General features: G+C 40.3%; 1 protein-coding gene across 4 annotated transcripts in view; it reads left to right on the forward strand.

The window, feature by feature from the left end:
* The window catches only part of BACH2 (BACH transcriptional regulator 2), a 358,001-nt gene that overhangs the window by 208,675 nt on the left and 137,263 nt on the right, over positions 1-12,063 (forward strand). For 3 of the 4 annotated variants that reach the window (XM_028108030.2, XM_028108032.2, XM_028108033.1), the window contains one exon: positions 3,010-3,158. The gene's annotated coding sequence lies outside the window, so the exon portion shown is untranslated. Of the gene's footprint in view, positions 1-3,009; positions 3,159-11,407; positions 11,649-12,063 lie in introns of those variants that run through there. The other variant, XM_028108035.2, reaches the window with a different exon arrangement.

Consider the following 12,063-nt stretch of genomic DNA (forward strand, 5'->3'; position numbering starts at 1 on the left):
AGTGTCTCTTCAGTTTTCTTTTATTAGCATATAAAAATGATGGCATTCTCTACACCAATTATCCTATAAGTTTAAATAAATATAAAGGGAAAAGAGAAAGAAAAATTATTAGACAAAGCTATAAATGGAAAGAAACTTGAGGTTGTAAGTCCTGACGTTATCGTTACCAATTTATAGTCGCATCTGGGAAGAATGTGTTTGTGTGTTTGTTTTTTGAAATATATATTATATGTGTATCTTAGTGTCTTCTCTGCATGTACCCTGTTTTGTGTTACAGAGCAGACTCCTATCATACTCTAAGAGATATGGCCTCCCTCCTGTACATATAGGACCTTCAAAGTGTTTATTATTATCTAGAGTTTTCTTGGATTTTATTTATGTCATTTCCGCCCCCTGCGTTGTGTAGATGCTGTAGGGGGTGCTGATCAAAAAAACATAAAGGTAAAGTTTGTGGTTTATAACCAGACTTGGAGTCATGGTAATAAGACCCTAGGCTTGAATAGGTCTTTGAAATTCCAAACTTCTAATTCCTCCAAACTTATTAGGGTAGAAGGGTGACTGATGAGTGAGCACATACTTACAAATTTTGCAGCTGCCAGTTTTTAAACCAGTGCACTCCACAGTAAATGAGAGAACGCACACAACAAACCCAGGACCAGAGTTGACACATCGTAAGCACTCATAAGGGTTTGCTCTCATTATTATGAGCTTGTCTGATTTGATTTTGTCTTCACATCTCTTTCTTCTCCCTAATGGCCATGCTGAGTAGCAGCAAAATGTCCAAGAAATACAAAAACACCAAAAGGAAGAGAAACACAAGTCCTCAGTAGCCTAGAAACAGAATTTATCAGCCCACAAATAAATAGCATCTGATCATTTGTCTTCCCATGATGATGTGTGAATTATTTCCATACCCACCCCCATACCTTTTTCCAAGTTAAGACCCCATGGACGAGTGACAACTGCTCCATTGCTCAGATCTGATTCAGTCTGCTTTAATGAGGTTCCACTTGATGGTAAACTCATATTAATCCCATTCTCTCTTGTTATGTGACAGACAGTGAGCTGTTCACTGTCTTCTGTGTAAGAAAAACAAAAATAAAATCTCCTAAGTATGATTATCATTGATTAGAGCTTTGTTACAATGTCTGAGATACAAGTGTATTTTTTCCATGCCTATGATAATGTGGATAATTAAACAAATTAACCAGGCACTCATGCTGTTAGGAGTGTAAATTGGTATAGCTTTTCTGGGAAATCATCAAGACCCTTAAAGATCAAACCAGTTGACCCAATAATTCTTTTTCTAGGATATACCTAAGTTAGTATTCAGAAATTCAGACCATGTGATATTCAAATATGTCCCTCACAGTGTTATTTGCATTAACAACAACAAAAACTATAGTTCCCAAAATGAAATCATTACATAAAACTTTTTTTGGGGATATAATATTACATAGACATTGAAAAACGTATTTTTGAAGTGTTTTTAATAACTTGGGGAAATGCTCACAGTCGTTTAACATTGAATGAAAAATAGAAACAAAATTCTTCGGGCACCTGCGTGGCTCAGTCGGTTAAGCGTCTGCCTTCGGCTCAGGTCATGATCCCAGGGTCCTGCTCTGCAGGGAGCCCCCTTCTCACTCTCCTTCAGCCTCTGCCTCTCCCCTTGCTTGTGCTCTCTCGCTCTCTCAAATAAATAAAATCTTTTTAAAAAATGAAAAAAAAGAGAAAACTCTGAGTATTTTTGTGTATCTGAAAAGAATACTGGTCCACAATCTTTATTCCCAATTCTGAATCCAAAAGCATTCCAAAATCAAAAGGGGTTTTTCTGTAATTTCTTTGGTAGAAATACCTGGCCGGAACTAATGTGAGATTCTGTTTTATCCAATTTAATAAGAATATGCATCTGTTTTGCTGCAGAAATATTATGAAATATGGCTGCTCCAGACCCTGATGGAATATTATGTGATAAATGGTTGTTGCACCAAAATAGTTTTAAAATCCAAACAATTCTGAATTCTGAAACTTTCTGAAGCTCAGGAGTTTCAGTTAAGGGGTTGTGGAACTATACAACAAAATATCATTGGTGATTTTTCAGTGCCGAGGTTATAGTTAATCTTTTTTCTTTTTTTAAATTTTATTTAAATTCCAGTTAGTTAACATACAATGTTATCTTAGTTTCAGGTGTACAATATAGTGATTCAACAATTCCATACATCGGGCGCCTGGGTGGCTCAGTCGGTTGGGCGACTGCCTTTGGCTCAGGTCATGATCCTGGAGTCCCGGGATCAAGTCCCGCGTCGGGCTCCCTGCTCAGCGGGGAGTCTGCTTCTCCCTCTGACACTCCCCCCCTCTCATGCTCTCTCTCTCTATCTCATTCTCTCTCTCAAATAAATAAATAAAAAATCTTTAAAAAAAAAAAAAATTCCATACATCGCCGATGCTCATCACAATAGTGCACTCCTTAACCCTCTTCACCTATTTCACCCATCTCACCGCCAACCCCCCCCCCCCCCGGTTTATTCTCAACAACTAAGTCTGTTTCTTGGTACTTTTTCTTTATGCTTTTCCATATTTTCCAAATGTTCTACAATAAGCATGTATCAATTTATCATCAGAAAAAAGTAATAAAAATAAACATTTAAGGCATCAGAGAATCGTCTCATTTCAGTCAGAATTCCTGAATTTATCATTAGCTTCCTGCATCTTCCTGGTACTGCAGGTACACGTGTCTCTTAAGCCAAGGTGCTTTGGTTTTTTGAAAGAAAAACATTCACGAGGTTGGACATTGACCCATCTCCAAACTGCTTTTGGGTTCAAAAGAGACCCCCAGTTAGGGATGCTCACCTTCAGGAAATACTCACGGAATAGGGTTGAGCCCAGGCATTAATCCTATGGGCTATTTTATCATATTCTGTTTATGGTTAGCAGGATGGCAGGAGGGAGGGAGAAACCTTAAGGTGCAAGGTTTACTCTGCTAATGGACAGCTCTTCCGCCCCATTCAGGTGGACACTCACTGACCTGTCACAAGGTTACTCTGCAAAGCTTTGGGGTCCATGCCTGAATGGATTGCTGTAGCCTTCTCATCTCTCCCTTCGCCCAGTTCCCTGCATCCTAAGACTCGAAGCCAGCACAGAGCCTGGAAAAATTACATGTAAGTTTTGACCAAGGTTTCTCTTTCCTCAAACCAAACAATGGTAAGAATTTTCTTAGGTGATAATAGCAAGTAGCCTAAACCCGCATGGGTTACGTTTCTTTTAACAAAGTATCTTGAAAATTCTAATCAAGGAAGGGAGCAGGGATTAGAATCTGCATATTGGAGGCTCCTTAATTCAGTGGATCTTTAACTTGCATCAGAATCACCTGGAGTGCTTGTTAAAGGACAGCTTGCTGGGCCTCATGCCCAGAATTTCTGATTCCGCAGACCTGGGGCAGGTTGGGAAGGTGCTGTGCTAACAAGTTTCCAGGTGATACTGAGGCAGGTGGTCCAGGGACTCCACTTTGAGAATCACTGCTTTAATTCCAGTGTAACTGAAAGGATGAGCGACAAAGGGAGAAAAATGTATTAAATATTCAGTATGAAATGCCACTAAAGTAAGCTATTTAGTGCTTTACTGAATATATTGACTCATCTCTCAAGAAAAGAGAGTTTTAAGGTCCTCTCAGCACCGTCACATTTGAAAGTCCAGCCAAGTAGATGCCGTTATTCTGTGCCAACTTTAGAGTCAATAGTAGCAGTCATTCTTTGCCCTTGGATTTCAACGAGGGTGACTAACTGCGCTGTATGAGGCGAAAATGACAGCTACAGTCCTTTTACGGGCACGCTCATCATGTTTTTAGATACTCATAAGGGAAAATCCTTTTTTCTCCCAGGTTGAGAAATCTATTGCTGCTTTTCAAAGTGAATTCTAGTCTTATCTTTCCTCTCATACACTTAGATGGGACTTGATTTACAAAACACATGTGGGGAGAGAGGCGCATCTCTAATAAATAGTCCAAGTCATTGGGTTTTTGTGGGGTTTTAAGTTCTCAGGACTGACATAGTTTGAGGATCAGTGTTAGCTTTGGAATAAGCCAATCACCTCTCCACTGAGGACAAGAACAATTTATTCCATGTTAATGGAAAAAAGTGGAAGATTTTGGCTCGACAAATGTGCATTTGGATATATGTGAGCATACATGCAAATGTACATATGTGCCTATGAATATATATGCATTTTGTATATTTCTAGCTTTCATTGTAAGAATTTTAAACATTTTTCTTTTGTTTCATTGAGTTGGTGTGAGTATAAAAATAGGATGAGTGATGCTGTCCAGGAAATGTATGAGAAATTTCTGGGCATTTTAAACCTGTGGATAGCATTGTGTTATAACATTTTACTTGGTATGGTAAATGTTCATTCAGAGTAGCTCTTAGAACATACAGTTCTTTTATTAGAATTGAGAATAATCGCTGTTAATAAAGCAGTTCCAAAGCAGACATAATGAAGGAGCTTATCTATTGCCTACCCATTGGCAGAGCCAAAAATCCTGGTTATCGATTTAAGTGCATGTATTTAAAATGAAAATCACAGAATCAGATAAATTAGGCAAAAAAAGTGTGTGATGAAAGGTGTGAAAGAGTTCTGTAAGAAACTAATCCAGAGCTGTCTTCTGGGCACTGCCCAAAGCCTAACAGTGCTGTGAAGAGGGCTGATAGAGTTGAGTGATGTAATTATGTATTCTTACTCCACCCTCACAAACTATAACCTCTCTGTCAAGCACTAATTATTCTGCACAGCATTCTTGGAAGCGAGGTTTTCAGTGTATGAAGCATCTTCACCAGGATATGGAAGAAGTAGGTTGGATCAAATGCTCCTTAATCACCTTCCTGCTTTGGCGTCTGTGAGTGTCCGTGTTTACACCTCAGGTTTTCCTGTAGGGATGACCTTTAATGTCAGTCAGTTTCATGAATACAGGCTGGGGAGGGAAGAAGGCTGTTCCGACACCCAGGGGACTCGCCTCAGGTGACTCGGCGCCGAGAGCTCCTGCCAGATGCAGCAGAACCTGCCTAGGTCACTCCCTGCCATCACTGCGCACCTAGAGCATCTCTGTAAAAGTACCGTGCTTGTGTGGGGACAAGGGGCATGGGAACCTTCTCTCCTTTCCACTCAATTTTGCGCTCAACCTAAATCTACATTAAAAACTAAAGTTTACTGGGGTGCCTGGGTGGGCTCAGTTGGTTGAGCATTTTGCCTTCAGCTCGGGTCATGATCCCGGGGTCCTGGCATCGAGCCCCACATTGGGCTCCCTGCTCAGTGAGGAGTCTGCTTCTCCCTCTCCTTCTGCCACTCCCCTTGCTTGTGCATCTCCCTCTCTCTGTCAAATAAATAAATAAAATCTTAAAAAAGATAAAAAATAAAGTTTATTAATAAAAAAAACTAAATACCAAACAGTATGACAATTCTTCAAAAAAAGTAAACATGGAATTACCATATGATCCAGCAATTCCACTTCTGGGTATGTACCTAAAAGAACTGAAAGCAGAGACTTGGACAGACGTTCCTACAGCATTATCCACAATAGCCAAAAGGTGAAAGCAACCCAAATGTCGATCAGCAGATGAATGGATAAGGACAATGTGGCATATACATACAATGGAATATTATTTGGCCCTAAAAAGATACGAAATTCTGACACATGCCACAACAGAGATGAACTTTGAAGAAACTAAATGTGATAAGCCAGATGCAAAGGGACAGATGTTGTATGATCCCACTTATATGAGATGTCTAGAGTTGTCAGGCTTATAGCCAGAAAATAGAATGATAGGTGCCAAGGTTTGGGAACAGAGGGGAATGGGGAGGTGGTGTTAAATGGGTAGTTTCACTTTGGAAAATGAAAAAGTTCTGGAGATGGAGAGTAGCGATGGTTGTACAACAGTGTAAATGTACTTAATGCCACTGAATTGTACTCTTAAAAATGGTAAATGTTGGGGTGCCTAGGTGGCTCAGTCATTAAGCATATGCCTTCACCTCAGGTCATGATCCCAGGGTCCTGGGATCGAGCCCCATATCCGTCTCCTTGCTCGGCGGGAAGCCTGCTTCTCCCTCTCCCACTCCCCCTGCTGGTGTTCCCTCTCTCTATGTCTCTCTCTGTCAAATAAATAAATAAATAAAATCTTTAAAAAAAATGGTAAATGTTACATATATTTTACCCCAGTAAAAATAAATAATTAATTAATTAATGATTTTTTTTTTTTTGAACTGACTACCAGAGCTCACTTTCCTTCCAAGAATGCAGTGCAGAACAACTCATCAGTGCTTGACAAGGTTGTTATAGTTTGTGAGGGTGGCATGAGAATTGATGGCTGTGTCCCTCAGACCTCCCTCAGCCCTGATTCTTTCCCCTCACCTTTTGGGCAAGGGCAAGGGATCTACGGAATGTGTACTTCAGTCTCAGGGATGGGTTTCCTCTCAGGGCAAGGACACGTTTGTCAGAAACTACCAGAGCAATTTTCCATAAACAGCTGTAATCGCTACCAAATGCCACTGACACATATAGGAAAGCTGTTTCATTGTGATGGAGGAGTGTGTACCTACCTGTGCTCCTGTAATGGGACTGCTCAGTTCATCTGAATCGTGTGTTCATGAATGAGTCCAAGTATACAGTGCCCCATAATGCACGGGGTTATGGCACTGTGTGCATCGCTGGGGCACATACCAGGTCTTCATCAGTGTGGTGGACGCTGAGGCACAAACCGGGGAATGTGGACTTGATTGTAATATAGCCACCAACTGAAGCCTAGTAGAAAAAAGGGAAAGCTATGGAAGAAAATTAATAGCAAATAATTCGCCTGCAACGGGGCCTCAGATTATTATAAGGCCTGTTTTACAGACTCCAAATGAAATATAATTTACCTCTCATCACCAAATCACTGTCACATTAGGTGTTAGTGTAGCTGTAAATCGCCAGACAGTTTAGTGAGTCCTGCAGTTCTGTGAGGAATATGCAGGATTGAATTTATTACTAGGTTAGTCTCTTCCGGCCCTACTTTGGGGAGATTTTGCTTTTTATTCTGTGTTTCTTGAAAGCTGGACTTGGAGAACGATCAGCAGATTCTCATGAGACCCAGTAGCCAGGCTTTCTTCAGACCTACTGTACTACGTTCAGGGCCTGCCCTTGGGTCTGACCAGGGCTTGTAATTCCTGAAGAGCAGTGCATAAGGACTTATAGTTCCAAAAAGCTCAGAAACCTCTGTCCTAAATTATCCCACTCCCTCTTAGGAAGGAGGAAGGAATAATCGGAATAACCAAGATTATTTGTGTGTGTGTATGTATGTATTTGGTTTAAGGAAAAGGTATCATCAAGAAAGAGAGAAAATAAAGCCGTCAGTGTTAAAGTACAATATGTATGAGTCAGTCCCATCATTCCTACCCAGACTTTTCAAACTTGCTTAGAAATAAACCCTCTAGGTGATGGAGACAGGGCCAAGTAAAGGTTTGAGCTGCTAAGATATCAGAAACTGGAATTAAAGGTTTTTATAGAAAAGAAAATCCAGGGCAGCAAGTCAAAGGGAGAGAAGAACAAGTGTTTATTCATCCTTGACATCCACATGTGGCTGCCTGCACCGTAAGCTTGAGTTGAAATGACATGGCTATAGAATGAAATCAAAATAGATTCAGCCCCATGAGTTCAGAGACCATGATTTTTAGATGGACACACTGACACAGGTTTCCCCCAGAGAAGACGACCAAACCAAGTCTCCCAGGTGGAATGACATAAGGTAGAGAATACCAACAAAGGTAGACCCTTGGGGGCTCCCCTTGTAGGCTCTCATGTTTCCTAGGAATCAAATTGCCTGGTTCCAGACACTGACTTCATGTTTAGTGATGGCTTAGCTACCTGGAACCCAACTAACCAGAACCCCGAATTAACTAACCTTCACATTTCCCCACCCCCACTTCACCCCCTCTTGTACACCCCACCCTACCTACCGCACACATCCCACTTCCCTTTTTCAGAAATAGAGATTCAGAAAACAAGACAGCTTTGGTTTAGTAAAGATGGAGAATATACCCTGGAGGATATCTGTAGCTAATGACACTGACCTGCTGAATCATTGAGAATGGTTAAATGTTTTAAAATTAGGAAAAGAAACTGCTTTGGAAATATTTTCAACAAAAAGCATTTCCTAGCTGTCTGTCAATTAACCAGAAAGTTGAAACAAACAAAAATCTTCTGGTCCTCAATTAGTCCAATTAACTGAAGTTTTATTGCACCTATTTTCATGCCCTAATTAGTAATCTAAAGCTGTTGATTTACAAAAGAGAAATATACCATTTTTATTCTTCTTGAAAAACTGTGCAGGTTTTGGCTTTTACTGCCTCTCCAGTGCCAGAGTTTAAATTTCAGATATTCTCCTTATGTTTATTATGTTTGGAAGCACTTTAAAAGTTGTGATATTAATGATATTAAGAGTAATATGGAAAATAATTTTATGAACATACATATTTAGTTCCTAGAGTCATTGGAAAACCATTGGCATAGTTTTGAAGCCAGTTCTGTTGTGTGTGTGTTTTTTTTTTTGAAGAATGTATGATATATTTATTTGTAGCATTCAGTTTCACAGTTATGTTCTGCTCAAGGCATCATCAAAATTAATTTTCATTCTCTGCATATACCCTAATGGTACAGATAGGGGTGATATTACCAGCATGGTAATATACATTAATATGTAAATCAAAAATTTCAAATGATATTCCCTGTGAATCTCCAAATAAACTCAGCCATGCATATTATAAAGCTGCTTTATCATATGTGATTATCAGTTGTAGCACAAATAGTTTATCAACTTGTTCTAATAATTTCCAACCTATTGCTTTTAGAAATTATTTGTATGCTGTCTGGGATGTGCCTTTCATTAGCAAGGTGACAGCTCTCTCTGAGCCATGATTTAATCCAGGTGGGGGCACCACACTCTTACAAGGACACCACCCACCCTCCCCGATTAAATTGATCGTTGTGATGGCCCTAGCATCTGGAAAGTGCTCAGACCACGGATCATGATGAGGAAGAGCTGTATTTGCAAAGCTCTGGAGTGTAGCAGGATTCTTAGAGTCCTTGTAGTACTTAACTAGAAGCTGGAATCTATTGTTTCTAGTAGATTTTTCCTGTATTTCATGTCTGACTTGTCACTAGGCCAGATTATTATACTGGGTTCCATGTATTAAGTGTTTTTAATTACTAGGAAGAGCAGAATCAGAGAATAATTAATTGTTTCCTTTCATCAAAACAGAAGTAACTTTATTTTCCTGATTGTGAAAGTAATATGTTTATTATACATAATTTATAAAATAACAGAATTAAGAATATAAATTATCTATAATCCAGCTACCTAGATAAAACCTGACCGTTAAATACTGTTGTGTATTTTTCCAGACTTTTTTCAGTTAATCAAATAATTCCAAATTTACAAGCAATACTCTGGACTGATTATATCCTACAAATTTGGTGGAGTTTAGGAATGATGACTTCAGATATCAGTTTCTATGACAGTGATCTCCTAGTTTCTTATTTTTCTCACTTCAAATTACATTAATCAACTCTTATAAGAACAGATACCTGTGTAGACATGCCATTATCTTTATCAAGTAGAAATCAGTTTTAACTGTTTTTTTTTTTTCATTTCTGCACCTTGTCAAAAAAATGATTATTGGGGCACCTGGGTGGCTCAGTAGTTAAGCGTCTGCCTTTGGCTCAGGTCATGATCCCGGGGTCCTGGGATCGAGCCCCGCATCGGACTCTCTGCTCGGCGGGAAGCCTGCTTCTCCCTCTCCCACTCCCCCTGCTTGTGTTCCTGCTCTTGCCGTCTCTCTCTCTCTGTCAGATAAATAAATAAAATAATATTTAAAAAAAGAAACAACTTTAAAAAAAATGATTATTGAGTGGCCCTGCCCTCTGGAATAATAAAAGATTTAATTATGTACAAGATGGTTTTAGTGTTAGATCAACTAATTGTGTTCTAGTTACTTAAAAATTCATATTCAGTATGCTCTACGGAATTTGCCAGAAATGGGAAACTTTGGTTAGCCAGATCCCCCTTTCCCCATCCATAATCCAAACAATATGTTCTCCAGTAGAACTCTAATTTTATACCTGATGGTAACAAAATACGATTCAAATATATCCTTCCTCGTGCTCTGAATCAGAGTTTTCCTTCAACTTTGTATCCTTTATCCTCCTTCAAAGAAACTTCTCTTCACATTCTTCTGGTGTGGTGTTATAGCTCCTGGGATTGGGCTTGCTTCCCGTTGGAGAATGCTAGGACTTTGGTTCTTTGTTTTTTGTGGTTTTTTAAAGATTTTATTTATTTGACACAGAGCACAAGCAGGGGGAGAGGGAGAAGCAGGCTCCCCGCTGAGGGGGGGAGCCCGATGTAGGGCTCGATCCCAGAACCCCTGGCATCATGGCCTGAGCCGAAGGCAGACGCTCAACCACCTGAGCCACCCAGGCGCCCCGAAAATGCCAGGACTTTGGATCAGGATGAATCCTAACATGTAGCCAAGGTTAGGAAGGACTTTGAGCACTGAAAGAAAACCCCAATTTAAAAAAAAATAGGGGATTGTTAGAAGAGTCATCTGAGAAACATTGTAGGAGTGTTATCTGCAAGGCTTTTGTCAATAGAATAGGAAGTCTATGATAAGCAATTGCTAGAATAGATTTTGTTTGGCATGGGTATGACTAGGTCTTCTCCCCTGTACAAGACTGAAGTTCTTTGAAAGCAGATTCTTCTAGGTTCTTCTCTCTGCATCCCTTCACATCCTCTGTGTCCTTGTTTATAATCGGGACGTGGTATATATTGAATTAATATTTCTGTGGCTCTTGAGTGACGAATGAATGTGCTCAATTCAGGTCCTACATTTTGCCTTCTTGCTACCGAAGTCAAGGGGCACTTTGATAAATATCCGTGATTGTTAAATGCCTGGGTTGGTTGGCTACAGGTGTGGGGAAGTGGTGTACAGTATTTGATCCTCCCTAGGAGAAGGAGATGCTAATGTGGATAATAAGAATTTGCTTCTTTGTCTTTAGTTTCAGTTTGACCGCCTCGCTTCACTGAGTCACAGCACTCGCTCTTCAGTGATGGGCATGCCATTTAAGCCCGAGACTGTCCCTTGAAGTGTTTATGACATTGGACCTGAATTTCCCATTACATGAACAGCCAGCATTTGTCATAAAATTTCAAGAACCCATTAAAAGTTATTTGGTTTGTAGTTGACGTTGAGATTAACTTTCTCTAACCTAAACCAGTGAAAACCAAAATGCTCCTCACCACATAAAAGTTTTGCTTTCGCTGTGTTCAGACCCCTCCCACCTCCTCAGAGCACAGTCATTTGGAGTCTAGTTTGGGGGCGGTGTGGTTGTATCTCAGTGGTGTATGACCCACTTTTTCATAACACTTAATTACCCGTGTTTTTACAGCACTAGTCAGAAGGTCTGACGATAGTGGACTATAACCCAAAAAGGGTTTTCTGATACACCTCATCAAGGCTACCCTAGTACCGTGCGTTATCGGAAGAAGGTGTTAGCTCCGCAGGGCGTGTGTTAACTACCAGAGGATGACAGAACATTTCCTCTAGTTTCTGGATAATGAGCAAGCACACAGGTAAAGAAAGATGCCTTTCTCAGAGTTGCCTCCTTTTGTGTCTTAATTATTTTGTTGAGCTGACTTTTAAATATTGATCACTACCTGCATATGTTTGCTGTTGAGGTCTGCAGAGGGCTCGGAAGAACAAGCATTTTAATTGCCGCCCTGGGACCTTAATAATTCAACTTTCCATTACAAGTCTAAAGAGATGGTAAATCAAGAGTAGACTCCCCTCTCTGTCCTCTCTGTGCCCCTAGAAAATGTCCTCTTCATCACTGTGCTTTTCTCGTTTGCTCTCCAAGCGTCTGTCTGTCAGCATCAGCTGCTTGGCGCCGCAGCTGAGTTCATGCTGGGTGGGCTGCCGGCCGTGCAGTGGGGGCTGTGGACAGAGCGGACAGGGAGGGGGGTGCATAGGAGCAAAGGGGGTTGGCAA

Source organism: Eumetopias jubatus, unplaced genomic scaffold (genome assembly GCF_037043125.1).
Source record: "Eumetopias jubatus isolate StellerSeaLion01/CBP00866 unplaced genomic scaffold, mEumJub1_p1.0 scaffold_6, whole genome shotgun sequence".
NCBI lineage: Eukaryota > Metazoa > Chordata > Mammalia > Carnivora > Otariidae > Eumetopias > Eumetopias jubatus.